The sequence below is a fragment of the Quercus robur genome, chromosome 2 (assembly GCF_932294415.1).
Source record: "Quercus robur chromosome 2, dhQueRobu3.1, whole genome shotgun sequence".
Lineage (NCBI taxonomy): Eukaryota > Viridiplantae > Streptophyta > Magnoliopsida > Fagales > Fagaceae > Quercus > Quercus robur.
Window position 1 is genome coordinate 55,814,609 of NC_065535.1, and position 15,130 is coordinate 55,829,738.

Consider the following 15,130-nt stretch of genomic DNA (forward strand, 5'->3'; position numbering starts at 1 on the left):
TAAAAATTTGTTAACTCAACTCTTATTATTATTCTTTTTTTTTTTAGTAGTACAACGTTCACAATGTTTTTTACAACAAATCTTAGGTTTTAAGTTGCTTTTTGCTTTCTATTTGAAAATATTATTATAATTATTTTTTTGCCATCAATAATAGGTTGTAACAACCTACTACTTAATATTAGTAATAAAAATGTTGTAAAAAATATTGTGGACATTGCATTTTTCTCTCTTTTTTATTTGATTGTCATCTATAAAAAAATATTATTTTATTTATTGATTATAAATAACCTTATTAGTTAAAATTTGGAGGCCTTTTTTTTTTTTTTTTTTTTTTTTTTTTTTAACTTGGGGTCTTAGGCGACCGCATCTCTTGCTCACCCATTCAGCCGGCCCTGACTGGACTTTTATATGATTCAGAAATACCCATAAACCTTAGATTTATTAGGAAAAAAAAAAAAAAAACTTGAGGACAAGCTGATAAAAATATATCTCTAATTCCACTTAAAATACCTACAAAATAAGACACTCTTTTACTAATCCATGTCTTCAAAACAAACTTATAAAAAAAAAAAAAAAGTGTGATAAGGCTAGTTTGTAAATAACCAAGTTATCCAAACCCCACAAAATTTAAGCATATACAAAAGTCTCATATATCGCCTCACAAAGTAATCTTTTGAAATTAAAACTTGAAATCCTAACATATATTAAACTTCTTAAAGAACAAAGTGCTTGAAATCTCAATAGTAGTAGTCCACCCGCAATAAAGAGATCACGTTCTAGCAATAACTAAGTGTTTGCTCACGATGCGCTCCTGCCGTTTCCGTGTACGAGGCGCATTTTTAATAATTTCCCTTTACGAGGCTAATCAAATCTGACGGTTATAGAGGGCGTTGGGGAGTTGAATGGACACTATCTCATTTGCAGCTTTTCTTGGGAATCTGAACGGATTAAATGCCCCTAAACTTGCCTTCCATATAAGAAGCAAGGCAAGAGGTTACTTCCTTTAAATAGAGACCTTTCAGTCTTTCTAAAGTCTTAAACCTCCAGCTGCGCTCAAAGTTTTCCTTATCAGCGCAGTCAAACCCTAGAGTGTGATATGTTTGAGGCAAAAGCGGGGGTGAAGGATCCACACCCTCTCCAGAAACACCGTGTCCCTCCGAAGCTTAAGATGGCTTGGTCAGGACAGGGTTGGCAGAGACTCAAAATGTTTTTCATCTTCCTTCAGCCAAAATTCGAAGCAGGTCTTAATCACATCAAATTTTTGGTGCAACTGAGCTGGGGTTGCTCAGCATCAGTACCATCCGCTCTCTTTCGAGCATAGCTAATATGGTACCAACGTGTTAGGAGTCAGGGTTGACGCAGGGATTAAGTATCCCTGCTTCTTCCTCTCTTCCTTTACTGGTGCCTCCTTTTGCCTCCCCTTCTTCTTCTTTCCCATCACCGAATCCAACCTGGTGCTTTTACTTCTTCCTCTTCTTCTCCTTATCCATCAAAGGGGGTCACCCTCCCATACGCGATCGCTACTGGAGCAGAGTTTAGAAAGATTTGTCGTTTTATTGTATCTATTTTTTTATTTTTGCTTTTATAATTAGCTTCCTGTATAGGCTTGTTTAAGCCCCTTATTGTACACTGTACTACTTCTTTATATTAATAAAAGTTGACATTATTTTACTCTATGTATTCTTTCTTTTCTGCAATAGTTATGCTGTGAATGGAAGTGCTATTATATGATGATTTTTTTTTATTATTCTGAACGATACTTAGGGCCGAAACCCCTGTTAAGAAAAAGATATCTTTATGAGCTTATTGAAACTATTCGGCACGATAATGCCAACCTGAAAAAACGATACTTAGGGCTGAGACCCTTATTAAGAAAAAGATATCTTTATGAGCTTATTCAAACTATCCGGCACAATAATGCCGACCTAAAAAAAAAAAAAAAAAAAAAAAAAAAAAAAAACGATACTTAGGGCTGAGACCCTTGTTAAGAAAAAGATATCTTTATGAGCTTATTGACACTATCCGGCACAATAATCCCGACCTAAAAAAGGTTACATACCCAAGCCTAACCAAGATGACAGCTGAAAGCTCGGTACTGCGTAGGAGGTAATCATCCGAGGAGGGGTAACCCAAAATGAGCTGCCCATGTGGGTCGCCAAGTACTAGGATGCTTTGCCACCTTCTTAATATCCTTCATAGCCTTAACCATTCTTGGCATCTGGTCCGAGGATTGAAGTACGATCGTACTGAACTTAAACGCTCGTTTGCATCAATTCCCTTAGAACTTAAGGATCCGAGGACAGGCCGGGATCTTCATTCCATCCAGGACTTAATCCGACTTTTAGTATATAATCATCCCGTAGGTCTGAGCAAAACTTTGTTTTTAAGTAGTTGGTTTCCCCATAGGTTTGAGTCCAAGGATCATGCAATACCTTGATTCTGTCCAAAACTTGGATATTTTCATTAAGTAGTTGGTTTCCCCATAGGCTTGAGTCCGAGGACCATGCAATGCCTTGGTTCTGTCCAAAACTTGGATATTTTCATTAAGTAGTTGGTTTCCCCATAAGCTTGAGTCCGAGGACCATGCAATGTCTTGGTTCTGTCCAAAACTTAGATACTTTCATTAAGTAGTTGGTTGCCCCATAGGCTTGAGTCCGAGGACCATGCAATGCCTTGGTTCTGTCCAAAACTTGGATATTTTCATTAAGTAGTTGGTTTCCCCATAGGCTTGAGTCCGAGGACCATGCAATGCCTTGGTTCTGTCCAAAACTTGGATATTTTCATTAAGTAGTTAGTTTCCCCATAGGCTTGAGTCCGAGAACCATGCAATGCCTTGGCTCTGTCCAAAACTTGAATATTTTCATTAAGTAGTTGGTTTCCCCATAGGCTTGAGTCCGAGGACCATGGAACGCCTTGATTCTGTCCAAAACTTGGATACTTTCATTAAGTAGTTGGTTTCCCCATAGGCTTGAGTCCGAGGACCATGCAATGCCTTGATTCTGTCCAAAACTTGGATATTTTCATTAAGTAGTTGGTTTCCCCATAGGCTTGAGTCCGAGGACTATGCAATGCCTTGGTTCTGTCCAAAACTTGGATATTTTCATTAAGTGGGGGGGATTAGCCCCTCGGCCAAACCGTGGGACATTGGTTTGGGGGGACTAGCCCCTCGGCCAAGCCCCTCGAACCATCCGCGCTACTAACGCTTCGAAGCGTAGCCCCTAATGGAACTTTGTGTTAAAGCACTACAACGGGCTACTGGAAGTGACGGGGGGACTTTCTCGACCCACCGCCTGTGCCAACACACAAGCCTTTCCCACAGACGGCGTCAATTATAAGGACTCAATTCGTGACAGCCCCAAAACAGTATTGGGTTCGCACGTTGAAGGCCCAAACAATATAATTTGTAGAGCGTGGGTTTGAAAGGCTAGGCCTTGGTCACCAAACGGTGGTTAGTCGTGGTGTTCATACAGAATTAAACCATATTCGCTCGGGGAGTCTTTCTCCTCGAGACGGTCTGGAAGGCTCTGGTTCTTGGCCTTTTTTTCCCAGCCTTTTCTCTGGATTGCTTACTTTTCCTTTTATATTAGCTTGTATCCCTTATCCAACGTCCACGTGTGGGTTCGACTTTCCAGGACTGGTACTTGTCCCATCAGCCCATACCCAGAGTGGTTGGGGGTGGTTGTAAAAGCTGAAGAGTATGGTCCTGTCAGGTGCAGAGTGCTTTATTGCAGTACTAGCAGCCTTTTACTTGGGCCGTTTCTGCACTGTGCTCGCCCTTTCTTTTAGGAGTGCTCTGGGATGCCGAGGAAAAAATCGTCCTCGGCTACATCCATAGGCCATTTGGACTTTCATTGTACGTCCTCGGCAATGCCTCTCCTCAGCTCGTGACTTGGGCCTTAATATAAAATGGGCCGGGGTCATAAATTCTCTGACCCCACAAATTTATATGGTTATCTTTGTAAATTTACATAAGAAATAATTTATATGGAATAACTATTATCCAAATAAATGCAATCTGTAAATGGTGCAATAATTATTTATACACAATAAATTTATATGGTTTTTCTTGTAAAATTTATACAAGAAATCATTTATTTGGAATAACTATGATCCAAAAAAAAAAAAATTGATTAGGAATACAACATTTTCCTCATGTTTAGTTGCTTTGGCAACCATTGAAAAAAAAATCATGATTAAAAAATAATTTAAAAAAGCATGCAATCAAGAATATATATCATAAACCTTTTTTTTTTTTTTTTTTTTTTGAGAAACAACATCATAAACAATTGAGTTTAAATATTAGACTCTACAAAAATAATTTTAATAACACAAAATCAATTGTATAAAATAATAATTTTGCATTTACATTAGTGGAAGTAATAAAATATGTGTCAATTTACTCGATCAAATCATTTTCAATAATTTATTTTTCTCTTTCTAATGACATATCATATAATTATTTTTCTCTTATTTTGTCTTTCACCTCATCTCTTTTATTTTTTTTTTTTTTTTTCTTTTGAGAAGAAATACCTCGAACATTCATTGAAAAAAAATAGCCATAATCGGCAAGAAAAACATTAAACAGATGTGGTGGAACACCTTCCATCCACGTAGAAATACCACTAACATGTCTCGCACGTTTAGTTAGGTAGTAAACTATAGAATTACCTGCTCTACGAGCATGAGAAAAAGAAATAAAATCAAAGGCATCTATAGTATTCTTTAAAGAAGAGAGTAGGTGACCAAAGGAAGCAAAGGAGTCCTCATTGCTTTGTAGAGCTTTGATAACAACTTCCGAATCCCCCTTGAGAATAATAGAAGAAAAACCACAATCATGAGCAAAGAGGATAGCTTTGGCAACTACCAAAGCTTCGACATCATCTGTGGAGGGGTGTAATCTGATATTCTCTGACAGGGAGGCTAAGACTTGTCCTTGCGAGTCACAAACCACTACACCCAACCCAGCCATATTAACATCTCTGAAGCTGGCTCCATTGAAGTTCCCTTTTCAAACTGAATTTGGTGGAGGTCGCCAATGAACTCAACCACTCTTATATCCTAGCATCCTTCAACTACTGGAGATTAAATCTGTGGTTGGTCCAGAGATGGTAACCATGCATCCTCCCACACACTAATTGAATCCCCACAGCCAACCTTCCATCTTGCTCCTCTCTTCAAGACTTCTCTCCCCTTCAAAATACTTTGCCAAGCGTAGAACCAATGGTTGAACTAGGTGCCTTCAAGATGGAGCAATTTGGGAAAAATCTTGGCTTGAAAACTCTATAGAACAATGAGTTTTTATTATGTAACAATCTCCAAGCTTGTTTGGCCAAGAGTGCATCGTCAAAGAGAGACAAGTCCTTAAAACCCATACCTCCTTCATGTTGGGTGCACATGACACCCTTGGATTCCATCACACACATTTGTCAAAGCTCATTTATGAGCTTGTTCCAAAAGTCTTCATAGCTAGCTTTCTCATTTATTGAGAAATGACCAAAGCTTAGGAGAGGTCTGACTTCTCTTAATGAGAAGTGATGCAAGGCGTGTGGGACACGCTGAAGGAAAAGAAAAGAAGAAAAAAAAAAGGAAAAAAAAAAAAAAAGGAAACTAAGGCCATTCGGCCTTGTGGGAGGCTGAAGCAAACAAAGAGCCATTTTGGCCATTTTGTGTGAGTTCCAGACTAAGCAAGAAACACAAAAAAGAGAGAGCTTCAACTTAAGAGGTGCAGTCTGAAGAGATAGAGAGAAACACAATGAGAGTGTGAGAGAGTGAAAAAGAAAAAAATGAGACATTTTTCTTTGCTCAAGTTACACACAAGGAAGATAAATTGGTGGAGTTCTCATGGAGTTTTTTAAGTGCTACAACCATGGAGAGTTGGAGTATTTAGAGGAAGATTTTGCTACTGGTTTTGTGGTGAGATTATATTTACTCCTTGAGATTTATTTGTTGTATATCCAATTTATTATGGACTCAAGTTTAGCATAAACTTGATAGTTGTAATCTCTATTTCATAGTGGATATTTTTTGGAGCTGCCCCGCGGTTTTTCCTTCTATGCCAAAGGGTTTTCCAAGTAAGATTTGGTGTTCTTGTGTGATTGTGTTTATGTGGTGCTTGCTGAAATTTTTTGTTTCCATAATATTGCTATTGCATGGTAGTTATATATTTTAATTCACACATAGACATTGAGGGGATTAGGATTTTTCCCCAACACTTCGTTTTTTGGTTGACAAAGAGCATCCTAACTCACCTAATGAATTTTTCTTTGGTCACCCCTTTGTCCCCACCAAAACTTCGTAGTGATACTGTCAATTTCATGATAGAGAGCCAAAGGAATTTTGAAACAGCTCATCATATAGGTTGGAATAGCTTGAACAACTGCCTTGATTAAGATCTCTCTCCCTGCTTGTGATAATAGCTTTTCCTCCTAACCTTGTAGTTTCCGTCATACATTCTCTTTAATGTAGTTGAAATTGGCCTTCTTCCTCCACCCTACAAAGGATGGTAATCCCAAGTATTTTTCATACTGCTTAATTTTCAGAACTCCCAAAGCTTGCTTGATTTGATCTTTCACTTCCTCCAAGGCAGCTTTGTTGGAAAAAATAGTAGTCTTTTGTCTATTTATTTGTTGACCAGAGCATCTTCCATACACATCCAAAAGCTCTATAATTTTTTGACATTCCCGAAGTTGTGCCCTGCAAAACAAAACACTAATGTTTGCAAATAAAAGGTGAGTTAGCCGTGGGTCATTTCTACAAAAGAATTCCCCCAAATATCTCCCATAGTTGTTGCTTGTGATATGAGACTTTGCAATCCCTCAGTACACAGTAGAAAGAGGAAGGGAGAAAGCGAATCTCCTTGGCAAATGCCTCGGGAAGGATGGATCAATCCCTTAGGTTCCCCATTCACCAAGATAGAGTAAGATACTACCGTTACATAGACCATCAAGAGCTTGACCCACTGATCATTGAAACCCAATTTTTTCATCACTAACTCTAAATAGGCCCACTCCACTCTATCATACGCCTTACTCATGTCAACCTTGATTGCCATAAAGTCATCTTTGCCAGTGTGTTTCTGTATGCTATGTAAAGATTCAAAAGCTACCAAAATATTATTAGAAATAAGCCGTCTTTTTGTGAGAGCACTCTGATGTTCAGTAATAATTTTTGGCAAAACCTTTTTGAGTCTATTGGCTAAAACCTTTGAAAATATTTTATATAGAACATTACACAAACTGATAAACCTAAATTCTAATACAAATTCAAGACACTTAACCTTGGGAATAAGAGTGATAAAAGTATGGTTGAAATGAGGTGGAAGAGATGTAGTATTGAGAAAATTAAGGACAAGATGAGATATATCATTACCAACAAGATTCCAATAATTTTGGTAGAAAAGGGGTGGCATACCATCAAGTCCCGGTGCTTTGAGGGAAGACAATTGTTTGGTGGTATCATGAACTTCCCAAGGTTGGAACGGAGATGACAAAGTGCCATTCATCTCATCTGTAATAATACTGTGGATGGTGTTAATTGATTCATTAGCTTAAGGGATGGGTACCGAGGTGAAGAGGCCCCTGTAATAGCTCACTAGAGTCTCGGCCACTTATTCATAATTAGAACACCACTGTCCAGCCGAGTTTCTGATATTTGTTATAGAATTCTTCTTGTAACGTTGGGTAGCCCTGTTGTGGAAATACTTTTAGTTTATATCTCCAAGTGAAGCCCACAAAGCTTTGGACCATTAAAGCCACATACGTGTTTCTTTGTCCATCAAATCATTAATTTCCTCCTTTAAGGCTCTAACCCGTGAGTTGTTGCCATATAATTGTGCTTCAGATTTGGCTTCACCAAGCTGCCTTCGTTTCAGAAATAGCTCCCTTCTCACATTCCCAAAATTCTTTCGACTCCATCTCTTCAACTATCTCCCACACTGATCAATTTTCCTTACAACTCGAGTTTAAGGATCAAGAAAGTCTTGAGAGGCCCACACAGCTTCAACTGTTTCTGTACAACCTTTGTCAAAGAGCCACATCTCCTCGAACCGGAAAGGCTTAGATATACGTGGCAGCTCAAGACTTTCAGGGACAATCCATAGTGGATAGTGGTCAAAAGTATCCAAGGATAAGTGATGAACTCAAGAATCAGCAAACTTGATCAGCCAATCATTAGTAGCAAGGCCTCTATCTAGCCTTTCCCACACTAAATGCCCATTTGTAAAGTTTTTCTGTTATGTGTATTGAGAGCCTAGAAAGCCTAGATCAAGAAAACCACACTCATCAATGGCATCACGGAAAATCTGCATTTGTGTCTGACTTCGATTGCTTCCCCCAAGCTTTTCCGAACTCTTGAGTTATTCATTGAAATTCCGGGCACAAAGCCATGGGAGCTTCATCTGATTTTTTAGGCTGCACAAAAGGTCTCATGATACATACCTTTTATGAGTGACAGGTTCACCGTAGAAACCTATTAGTCTCCATGCATCTTCCTTGCCTTTGTTCACAATTGCATCTATGTAATTCTTTAAGTATGTATCCACATCAAGGTCAATTGAATTCCTCCAATACAATACCAAACCTCCACCTTTGTTATTTCTTTCCACAAAAAACAAATTTGGAAAATTTATTTTTTCTTTTATTTGTTTTAGCCTAGCTTCATCTGCCAATGTTTCAGCTAAAAACACCATGGAGGGATCTTTTGCCTGGATCAAATCTCCAAGCTCCTTTTCTGTACATAGGTTCTCAAGTCCATGACAATTCCAAAATAAGCAACTCATTGCAGGCTGGCAGGACTGACTTGCAGCCTCCACCATTACTGTATTTGTCTTGTCATCCATCTTTAAAACCTGCAATTTCTTACAAGGTAATTCAGATTGGGAACCATCACGAGAACCACTTGCATGTTTACCAGTCTGAGGAGTACCAGTTTGAGTGATGCCAGTCATGGGATTGTCCTCTGTATGTGTTTGGTGTATTATTCTTTTCCAGGTCCTCAAATTTGTTTGCCCATCATGAGTAGAGCACGTGCCACCCTCCGATAGAAGGGAGGCATGACTAGAATTCTTATTGTTATCAATACCAAAAATAACTCCATTAAATTTATTTAGAGATATATTGCTGCCCATGATTACCTGATCAAAGAAGGGAATAAATTCTTGGTCATACCTTATGATTTCATAATCAATTTCTTAAATTTGACTTTCGAAAGAATTCAAATTTGAATCTGACTGCAAGTTATTCGGGGGAAAAGAGGATCTCTTGACCAACTGTGGGATTAATGGCACTTGGGTATTGTGGGATTTTTTCCTTTAATGTTGCAGTTTCCATATTAGAATTTCGGACAGTAATTGCCAGAGTTGGAAAATTTGCCCCAACAAAGGGGGTGGTGGAGGCTATAGGGGTGGGCAGATCGACATCAACCTCCCTTTCCTTAGATGTATAATTTTTTCTATCCATGGTGTTTGGGGGAGCACGTAACTAAGCCCCATAACCTTGTTTGTCTAGAGATAAAGTTCCTTTGCTTGCTAGCCAAATTTTGCAATCCTTATTGTCATGAGACACCATGCCACACCAATAACAAAAGTTTGGGAGTTTTTCATATTGGAAAGAGACCCAATTTGCTCTATTCTGACCCAACAAAACCTTACGGCCCCGGCAGAGGGGTTTAGACACATCAATACTAACTTGCACTCGTAGGAAATCACCGCCAATAACTTGATCTCTATGTTCTGAGCGTGAAACAACTCCGACAGATTTTCCCAATTCCATAGCCATCTCAAATGTTAACCTATTCACTAGTAAACCATGTATTTGCAACCAAAATTTAACAGTAGAAAAATGAAGGGTATGGGCCGAGCACTTACCATCATACCATTTCAGGAGAATTAAGTGTTTATCATACGCCCATGGCTCCATGGCTAAAACCTATTCAGCATCACTCTCCCCCTCAAAAACAAAGAGCATAGTATGGTTTCCAACATCACGAACTTTGAAACCATCCCGTGCTTTCCACAATGGTTTAAAAGTTTTTCTAATAGCCTCCCCATTCAAAACTCTACGGGTTAAAAATCATGCTACTAAAACAAACTTCTTTTTGTCCTCGATAGGATCATTTTCAAGATAAACCCTCTCTCCCTCGTCCTCTGTGAAGGATAAGCAAGTCCAATTCTTTAGAATGTCATTCATTGTTGAGAAGGAGAAGAAAGAAATTGTTTCCCCACCCTAGAAAGGAGAGAAAACCCCCACACTACCTACTAATAACAGTGCTATTAGAAGTACGAAACTTCCATCCCCTAGGGGAGAAAAGAAATTCTACTGTCTTGTCCCTATGGGGAAACCCCCAAGCAGCAAGAGCGGAGAAAGGAAAATATTAATTTTCATCTAAAAATTATATTTAGTTTAAAATATTAATTATTTGTCATATTTTAATGAAATAAATGCATTTATTTCCCTCTAATAATAAGCTATCGACGTACGCTGGTATGAATTCGAAATTTATTTTTACTTGCTTACTTACATTGTTTGTTTCTGTGGTTCTACTTGAAGCTTAGTGGCATATGCCACCTTGTGCAAATTCTCTAATTTTATTTGTTTTCCCTGTTTAAGCCTATACGGTTGTATTTTGATGGGTAAGACTTCGAAGTATGGCTCATCCTTGAATAGTCGTCCACAGAATGTGAACTCGTCCTGGAATAGTGGTTCATGGGATGTGGAATACCATGGTAATCATGTCGCTCCCTCACCCTCAGATGTGGATCCTTAAGAAAGCCTTGTCCAAACCTGGTGAGGTCGTCCAGACCTTATAAGGTCACCCAGACATGGACGACCCTTAATATAGGTTCCGTTTACATGAATAGATGAATCGAACCACATGGTGAGATCTTGATGTATCATTGTAATTGCTTATTGAATATTTAACTTCCAATGGCAGTTATCCTCTGATCTCCACAAATGTGGGGGAAGTTACCAGACAAGTAACTGCCTCCACAGCACTATATATACACTCATCCCCGACAAAATAAAGGCAAGTTTTTCCTTTACACAACTCCCAGAATTTTGGAATTCTATATTCTAAAAGAGAGAAACTGACTTTATCATCAAAGGGTTCGTGGCCGGATAAACTCGGTCTCCTTTGATTCTTTGTTTTTATCTTTCAGGTCTTCAAAATCATCAAGATCCGAAACATCCAGCCTACTGATTCTTAGAACATCATCAGTTGGCGCCGTTTGTAGGAAATTCCGATTGTCTTACAATTTGTCTTCCTACGACAAAAGGCTGAATGGTTCGAACCAAATTGAGGGCTACCAACCCAGGCCATCAGGAAAGTAGGGATGCTTCAAGCAATCCTCATCGCAATCGTCAAACAGCCTTAATCATGCAACAGTCCTCTGCTCAACACATGCAATATATGACAATCGCCATGGCAGAGTTAACTCGTCAAAATTAGGAGTTAAAAAGGGAGATTAATTTAAGGAGGCAACGCAATAAGGGGTACACTAAAGGTCAAGCCTAGAGCCAGGAAGATAGAGGAAATGTTGAACCTGAAAACCAGTCAAGGGGTACCACGTCAAGAAGGGTGCCACATTTGGAGAAGGAAATGGACCAGATGAGGAAGGTTATGTAGGAGATGAGGGAGAACATGAGAAAGGCAAATCCAGTAGAGGATTTAGTCCACCGAACAAACTCCCTTTTCACAGCTTCCATCAACGGTCACCCTTTGCCTCCAAAATTCAAGATGCCTTCATTAGATTCCTATGATGGAACACGTGACCCGTTTTATCACATTGCTACTTTCAAGACGATGATGCACCTTCAAGGGGTCCCAGATGAGATTATGTGTAGAGCCTTCCCTACCACTCTCAAAGGATCGGCGCAAGTGTGGTTCAGCAAAATACCCCCAAATACAGAGAGTTCATTTGAAGAATTAAGAAAGTTATTTGTTAATAATTTCATTGTAGGGCAAAGGCACAAACGTTACTCGTCCAGCCTGTTAACTATAGAACAAGGAGAGAATGAAAGTCTGCGGTCCTTCATCACTCGTTTCAAGAGTAGATGATAAGCTACTCTTGGCGGCCTTCCATAATGGAGTTAATTCTGATTTATTTATCCATAAGCTTTACAAGAAAAAGCCTCAATCCATGGCTGAACTCGTCCATTCAGCCCAAAACTTTATGAATGCAGAGGATGCAATCATAGCTAAGAAGAGAAAGAGAGCTAGAGAATGGAAGCAAACCCCACGCGTCACTCCAAGCAAGGTCCCCATCCAAAGAAAGGACAAACGGAAGATAAGAAAGACCGAGATAACAAGAAGGCAGGCCCTTTAGCACGAAATCAACAATACACGCCATTGAACATGCCCCTTGAGCAAGTTCTCATGCAAATCAAGGATGATCCTTCTTTGAAGTGGCCGGAGAAAATGAAGGGAGATCCCAACAAGCACAATAGGAACAAGTATTGCCGCTTCCATAGAGACCATGGGCATAACACGAACGAATGTTACAATCTGAAACAGCAGATTGAGAATCTTATCAGACAAGGAAAGTTGAGAAATTTCCTTGGACGATAGCATAAGAATGAAAAGTTGAATGGGAAGGTAGAAGAGTCGTCGCAATCCCCTCTTGGAGGGATAAGAGTTATTATTAGAGGAAGTTCAGCAGGTCAGTCATCCAAGTCCAGGAAGACATATCTGAAAGTAGTGCAGAATGTTCAGCTCTCTGGACGATCACCAAGGACGAGGACCACGGATGTGCAAACAATCACGTTCATGGACGGGAATGCTGAAAGAGTTCACCACCCCCATGACGATGCCATTGTTATTACTTTATGTAGTGGGCCTTTTGTGGTTAAAGTGGGCTGGGCTACCTCCTGCGGTATTGGGCCCAAGTATTCTGAGTAAGGGAGTTGAGACCGGTCCAACTGCAACTCAACTTGGTCCGGCTAGTGCACAAACTATGCCTCATCTGCCAGGAGCATGTTTACGACGGGCATAACCGTTTCAAATGGGTTGTGGCAGGCAGATATGATAATAATAATAATAAAATCAAAGACTTTGAGATCTTTATTAAGGTAAATAGATAATCCTTACTAAAGAAAAAGATAACCACAATTTTAACAACAATTATTTTATAAGAAAAGTAAGGGGAACAAGTGGGTAGTATATGAGTTGATTTAAAGAGGAAACAAATCAGATCAAGTCTGATCCGCAAGACCAAAACCAGAGAGTGAAGAACACCTCTTCTTAAAGTGAATAATCTCTCAGGGAGATCCTGCCGTGGAAATTAATCACTTTGAAGGAAGTGGACCTGAATGGTTGGTACACAAGAATACCTTTCGTTTCCGGCAGAGAGCAAGATTTTGAAAGGGAGAGAGGGAATCAACCTATTGGTGCATGCCTGTCGTTCTAACTCTCTATCTTTTTCTTTCTTCATCCTTGTTTTCTATTTCCTGGCTTTTAAGTTTCTAATACTGTAGTGCTTGTTGTTGTTGTCCCAATCTGGCTGGGCCTCTTTGGGCCTGCCGTTCATTCTTCCCCTAATGGCCCAACAAGGCCATTGGTTCTTTTGTTACATCACTAGTGGGCTCCTGTTCCCATTTGTTTTCCCTTGGACGTCCTGGACCCGTTTGCTTCCCTTGAGCTTCCTCGGCCTTTTTCTTAACTTTGCATTACCATGGAGTTTTATTGAATTCTTTGGACTTCCTCGGCCCAATTACATTATTCCTCATCCTTGGGGTTCATGGGCTTGCCATCAACCCCTTGCTTTCTTTGCTTTCATTACTTTGGGCCTATCGCGGCCCATTCTCACTTTTCCACATCATATACTGTCCATGGTTTGCTTTTTCTCTCTTTCCAGGCTTCTTTAAGCCCATTTACCTCCTCAAGACCCATTTGTTTATCTCATGGGTTTGTGATCCATTATTCCTGCCGCTTGGGCTTAATGGGTTTTCTATCCGTTTGCCAGCTCTTTTTTGTCAGTGTTGCTGGGCTTCTCCCTTCCACTTGGGCTTTCGAAATGGCCATCAACATTTAGCCCCTTGAACATATGAAGTGTTCCTGCGGTTCATATGTGAATAAAAACTTCTCTGCCCTTTCTGTCTTTCCGTCTTCTTTTCTTTCGCGGGCTTTTTTAACAGTGGTCCCTACCTTACACATACATATATATTCATATATATATATATATATATATATTCCTACCGTAAACAATGTTGTCTCTTCGAATTTCCCAACTTGGTAGTTATTTTGAAACACAGCCGTCATTTCATTAATTTTATCCTCTTTCTGATGGCTGACCTATCGCCTCCTTTCGTGTCAGCATTAATGACTTGGTATTTAAGAAGGAGTCCCTCTGTAATCCAAACACATACTCCTTCCTTCTTTCCAGAACTCTCTTTCCGTTTTCCCTTTCTTTTCCGTTTCCTCTTCCTCAAACACCTCATTCATCTTCTTCGATCAAATTCCTGCACAATGACACCAGCGAATAGCCAAAGCTCCTCCCACCGTAAAGGAAAAGAAGTTATCTTTGATCCTCCCGCCGCACGTGGTGTAGACGAGGAGACAGTGTACTCCAAGTCGAACCACTTCGACGAGGAAGAAACGGAGCATGACCCAAACAGTGAGTGTGCTCCACTCATTGATCCCTAGTACGATGTTCATCCCCATTTCCCAAAGATTCCCGGCCATTATGTGCCACCGCCGCCGAGCCGTGTGTGGTTCGCTTTTTGCCAGCAAAATACGAACATTTCATGGGCTCTGTCGGCCTCTTCGATCCCCAATCTAGTCATTCGCCAGGGTACTTCGCTCCCTGTGCCCATCCATTTCGACTTCAGGTCTTGTACCGACTTGGGTTGGAGAGAGTGGATGGACAATGAGTTTTCTAACACCGGCTTCATGGGGTTGTTGCAACGAGCTGGTGTTTTGAAAGCCATAGTTTCATCTTGCTGCTTGTCCAACTTCTAGGACCTCTTCAACCTTCGCCACTTGGTCCGCCGGTGGTGTACCACCACCCATACCCTTTTCTTTTCCTACAGTGAAGTCACCGTGACCTTAGAAGACATGGCTAACCAATTACTCCTGCCCATCCTTAGAGACATTGATCCTACCACCTTAGAGCTTTCCCCGGAAGAAGAGGCTGTGG